General features: G+C 40.9%; 1 protein-coding gene across 12 annotated transcripts in view; it reads right to left on the reverse strand.

The window, feature by feature from the left end:
* Window positions 1-602, reverse strand: part of Mff (mitochondrial fission factor) — a 34,786-nt gene extending 34,184 nt beyond the window's left edge. For 6 of the 12 annotated variants that reach the window (XM_013519944.1, XM_005395466.2, XM_013519943.1 and 3 more), the window contains exon 1: window positions 424-601. The gene's annotated coding sequence lies outside the window, so the exon portion shown is untranslated. Of the gene's footprint in view, window positions 1-423 lie in introns of all 12 variants that reach the window. The other 6 variants (XM_005395471.2, XM_013519946.1, XM_005395470.2 and 3 more) reach the window with 3 other exon arrangements.
* Window positions 603-5,554: the final 4,952 nt, after the last annotated feature.

Here is a 5,554-nt window from a genome sequence, read left to right on the forward strand (position 1 = left end):
CCGCGCTCCCGCCGGCCTGGCCTTCCCCGCACGAAGCCTCCGCCAAACCACGACGGGCTCGCGACGGCGGGGCTCAAGGTCACGCCGAGGGGCAGGGCGCCCGGGCGGGCGGGCAGGGCAGACGGCGGCCAGACCCGGCCCTCCTCCTGCGGTTCTCGCACCGCGAACTCGCTTTTGCCGTAAGCCCCGAATTTACTCGCAAAACCAACGGCCCAGCCAGAAGGGGAGGCGAGGCGAGCCGCAACCCCGCTCGGGGCAGGTGCTTCTCCCCGCAAGCCGGGGCGGGGGTCCTGGGCAACGAACCCCGCCGTCGGGTCTCCCGGCGACAGCTCGGGCGGCCCGCGCCAGGGGCTCACGGCCGCGGCGCTAGGCCCGGAGGCCGGCCCCCGAGACGGTTTCGGGTCGGGAAGAGTCAGCACTCACCCCTGGGCCCTCTGGAGCGTCCCGGAGACGGCCGCCGCCCGCCGGCTCCCGGGGCGCTCTCAGAGGCCGTTGGCCGAGCGCCTAGGGCAGCCCGGGCGAGGCACCCGCGGAGCGGCCCGCAGCGGGCCGGGACAGACGCGGAACGGCTGGAATTGGCCCCTCTCAAGAGCCGTAGCGGAAGCTGTTCTGTGGTCATGTGATGCGGGGAAGGGCGGAACCTACGGTTCACGCACAGGGTGCCGGAACGAGTGAGACGGTGTAAGGGAGACATCTTTGTTATGGGCAAAGCGCGCAGCCAAAGAATAACCAAATGCTAATGTTTGGTTTCCACTTAGGAATTTTTAGTGAGCTTTAATAACCTCGCTTTTGCAAGGTACACCTTCGGGAGCCAGTTAACGTAACTTTTTGCAGGACTACCTGCAACGAAATTTCTATGATGCGAAGCCCAAAAATCAGACCACAAGTCAATTTGGGAGGAATTCTTAGGAACTCTGGCTTTTTTGATTACTTATTGAACTCACCAGTTAAGAACCAAAGAAAGGCTGAAGTTAGGTTTCATGGTGGTTACCAGCCTTGTTTAGCTTCCCGAGATCCGTAAGTCTAACCCCCTGACTGGTGACTGTCCAAGAAGGTGTAGGAGGGGTGAATTGATGACCATGTGTGTTTTATTGTAATGTTTTTAAAAACGTGATCATTCATGGTTGTTTTTCATCACATCGGGTACGAGTTCAGCCTAGTAGTCTAAAATCTACCCAACCTATTCTTAACATACTTTTCTTTATTAACCACTGTGCGTATAGATATATCACCTTGACCATCAGTTATTCCCTAAACACTTCATTCTTTCCTATTTACCCATTCTTTTCCTTCCACTTGGAGTGCCAACCATGCCTCCATCTTTTGCTTCTTAGACCCCGTCTTCCCTTAAAGAATCACCTAAAATATTCCCGTTTTAAGGAATTATTTCCTGAGGCTTCCAACTTCAGATCCACTATTTGTTGTTGCTCATAGCACTTGCACATTCTGTCCAGTATTATCATTGCCTCTGTGTTTGTCTTATTTTCCCTTACTAGAAAATAAATTCAATGTTTGAGATGAAGTTCTATACCTCACTCATCTGAATATATACTGTAGACCTAGGTGTACTGATCGTGTTGTAGGTCTTGGATATAAAGTAATGAAATCTATTTCCTTAGCTCATAAATTGGAATTGAAGATAATCCTAAAGCAATAGTTCTCTAAAGGCTGTGAGCACTGTGAACATTTTTAGAAAAATCATAGAGTTTTAAAAAATCCCAGCAAAGACCATATTTATCTGAAGCTATACATTTGGCATGCTTATTAAAAACCAGTTCCTTTTTCGTCTGTGTTAGCTTGCGTGTGTGTTTCCAATAAGTAAATCTGGAATCACTCTTATGAGTTGGATGCCTAGGGCACAAACTGGAGGAGACACCCACTCTTTATGTTCTGTAAGTACCCTGCTAATGAGTTGCTAAGAATCCACTAGGAAGTTACAATTGTCCTTTCCCAACAGGCTGATAGCAGAGAGAAGGACAATGTGCCCAACCACAGCTTTTGTTCCACTTATCACCAGTAAAAATAGGTTCATTAAAATGAATTATATTAGTACACTTTTTTCCACAGTATTTTCAAATTAGATCTTTGCTTAAGTATGAATGTGTTTCTAAACAGTTATTTAAGCAGCGTTTTTCTTGGTCTTCTTGAAATTATTGTTCAGGATCACTGTTCATTCCATTTTTCCCCTTAATTATTATTTTCCTTATAATTACTTCTTATCATTTAACACACCTCCAAATTGCCTTACCTATGAGATTCCACATTTTGTATATTCTTTACCAATTCTCTACATTTAAAAATTTTGGGGGGGCTGGGGATTTAGCTCAGCGGCAAAGCGCCTGCCTGGCAAGCACAAGGTCGTGAGTTCGGTTCCCGGTACCGGAGAAAAACCAAAAAAAAAAAAATTTTTTTTGAATTATTTTCTGTGAATGAGGAGCATTGGTATCATTAATGGGAAACATCAGAATACAGGACCCATAATTTCTATATCTATAGGCTTTACTTCATTAGAAAAATGGACACTTCATTAGAAAAATAATCAAAGATATTAGGTCCTTCACCTAAAATTTTTAAAAAGCACTCAGAATAAATATTATTTTAAAGAGTCCTAATTAGAGTGACAGATGTTCAGCCTCACTGGTAATGAGCAAAACATCAAATTGATGAGGTGGGCAAAAGGCAAAAGAACAATAATAGTCAGTGTTGAATACTGAATACAGCAATAACAGTAATATTCAGAACGTTTCGCTAGAGAACATTTTTTGTGTATGTATGACAGGCCTAACATTGTGAATCTTTTAATTCTACAACTTTTCTTATATGATATTTGTCCTGAGGGAATATGTGAACTGACATATTTACAAAATGTCAGCAGCAAATCTAAATTTAGTGTGTATCAGTTCAGGATGCATTGACTTCATGCTATATATCCACACAATGGACTCTGATCCAAATGATGGTTGGCTCTTGTCTACTGATGTGAAAATCTGTTCATAGCATATTAAGCTGGAAAAAAACCCCTAATGTCAAAGTGTGGTTTTATTTCATTTTGTTTAAAAATATATTTATACAAAAGGGTTCTGGAATGGCATCCACCTTCATAACTTCTATAATGTCTATTGTTTTCCTAGAGAACATTTATTGTTTTTTAAAGTCAAGATAAATTTATTTCCCTTTTTAAAAAAAATGAAAACCAGTTACCATTTTTTCAGTTTTATTTTCATAAAACAATAATATAATATTTCAAGTATAATTACAGAAATATTAGTACAATATACTGTAATTTTGTCAGGATATAACAATATAATATATTCTATATATTTTAAATATATTTCATTTTTGTAATATAGTAAATATTAAATTTAGTAGCAGTAAGTTACATTTGATATATAGAAAAATCTTTGTAAGTTAGCAATAAAATTCAAATTTAAACATTATTTTAATACTCTGATAAATAAATTAATAATGTTTATATTGCAGAAACCAAGAACTCTGAGAAATTGGTTGTTTTAGCACACTGTGAAATTCTGAGGCTGAAGCCCCAATTTTAAAAGAAACCAGTTACTTACATTTTACCTACAAAGTTAAATCTGTAAAACCTTATCAGCTACTCATAAATATCTGGAAAATAACCCATGAGCTGTATTGTAGTGGTCACTCTTCGAATGGTGCTGAACATATGTTCATATGGCTTCACTGGAATTAAGGTTTAGCATCGTTTGTCTTCCTCAGAAGTTAAATACTGACCAGAGGGCAAGAGTAGATGGAGGAGCAGGCACGAGTGAGGGCCAGTCACTTGGCCTTAGCACAGGCTGAGGCTTTTATTACGAGTAACAGTAGATTTCTCTGAGGTCGTCTATGAGCTTGGACTTTTTAGAGGCAAAGATGGTGCCGTTGTGGCCCATTTCTTGGGTGTTTGCCTGGAGCAGCTTTTTGCAGTCTTTAGAGTGCATCAGAATCCTGCAGAGGCTTTGTTAAAGCACTGCTTTGTGGACCCTACCCACAAAATTTCTAATTTTTAAGTCTAGCATGGGCCTAGAACTTGCATTTGTACCAAGTTCCTGGGGATGCTGGTGTGGCTGACAGAGACCACCTGGCCCTCGTGCCCCAGAGGGTACAGTTTCAATAGGTACTTTTAGAGAAGGAATGTCTCAATGTTAGGCGCATCTAAGTACGTAATCTAAATAAATAAAACGCACATTTTAATGTTGACGTAAAAATGGCTTGACTGCAGTAAGTGAGCAGTGAAGAATGTAAACCACATCTGCATTGCAGGGTCGCATTTTCCCTTACACAGCAGTGGAGATGGGAGCAAGAGCCTGAATGGAAATATCAGCACCGCCAGTTCCACCTCAGGTGGACAAAGAAGCACCCTGAGAACTTTGTCTCGTGATGTCTGGCTTCTAAGACTCATCAGATAGTGCTATCGTCACATATAAACGTGTTCAAAACGCTTTGCACATCTTTGTTGTCTGAATATTGTCCAGACCTTAGATCCTGAGGTGCCTAAGAGAAGCTAGGAGTCTTGGACTTTCCCTGGGCATAGATTTTATTTTTCAACCTTTACTCAGGCCTGCTGAGTTATGATGATGAGATGTAAAAATAACAAGGGGAGAAAAGGGAGAGAGAGAAACTCATACATGTGGAATTCTTTTCGTTTGTTTGCTTTTGCTGCTGCAGCCTGAAAACAGGTCTCCTATATGCTAACACACGCTGTACCACTGAACCACGTCACCCACCCCTAAATGTGATTCTTAACAGAAGCAGTGAGTTATGTTTTAGGAGTCTTTAGATCAGAAACAAGTTTCTTTTCTTTCTCCATCTCTTTCTCTTCCTCTTAATGTCTAGTTTTTCACAGTCCCTGGGACATGGCTTGGTGTTGAAGAAAATGCTTGTTAAATTGCACCAGGCAACCTTGGGAATGTATCAACACACTGAAACACAAGTTTTAAGACATACAGTTGTCAAATTATACAATTTGTACATTAAGGTTTTTACACAATGGTTTCTCTCAATATGGATTGTAAGAATATATAACATAAAGAAAATTTTTGCACAGAAAAAATTTAAAAGAAAGTAATAAAAGGAACAAATACATAGAAGGAAGAATGTAATAAAAGGAACAAATCTATGAAACCAATTAATGAAATGTTTAGACAAAAATAAAAACATTTTCAGCTTGATGAGCCAACAAATCTCTAACATGCTTCCACAGATGATTGATCTACTGCACCAATTATATAAGGTATGCACCAACATTTACAGACATGAGGAGAAAGTACACATCTAATAAGTAGTGTCCTTTTGCCTTTCTTTTTCTTTTTCTTTCTTTCTTTGTGTGTGAATACATTAGAAAAGAGAAGCAACAAGTTTTACATATTTCAGAGTATGCCTATTGTAGTAGGCATATGTTACTACATATGCCTATGTAGTAACATCCTATTAAAATTAATTCACTAGGGGGCTGGGGATTTAGCTCAGCGGCAAAAGCGCCTGCCTGGCAAGCGCAAGGTCGTGAGTTCGGTTCCCGGTACCGGAGAAAAACCAAAAAAAA

This window comes from Chinchilla lanigera, unplaced genomic scaffold (genome assembly GCF_000276665.1).
Source record: "Chinchilla lanigera isolate Chin_1 unplaced genomic scaffold, ChiLan1.0 scaffold00052, whole genome shotgun sequence".
NCBI classification, from domain to species: domain Eukaryota; kingdom Metazoa; phylum Chordata; class Mammalia; order Rodentia; family Chinchillidae; genus Chinchilla; species Chinchilla lanigera.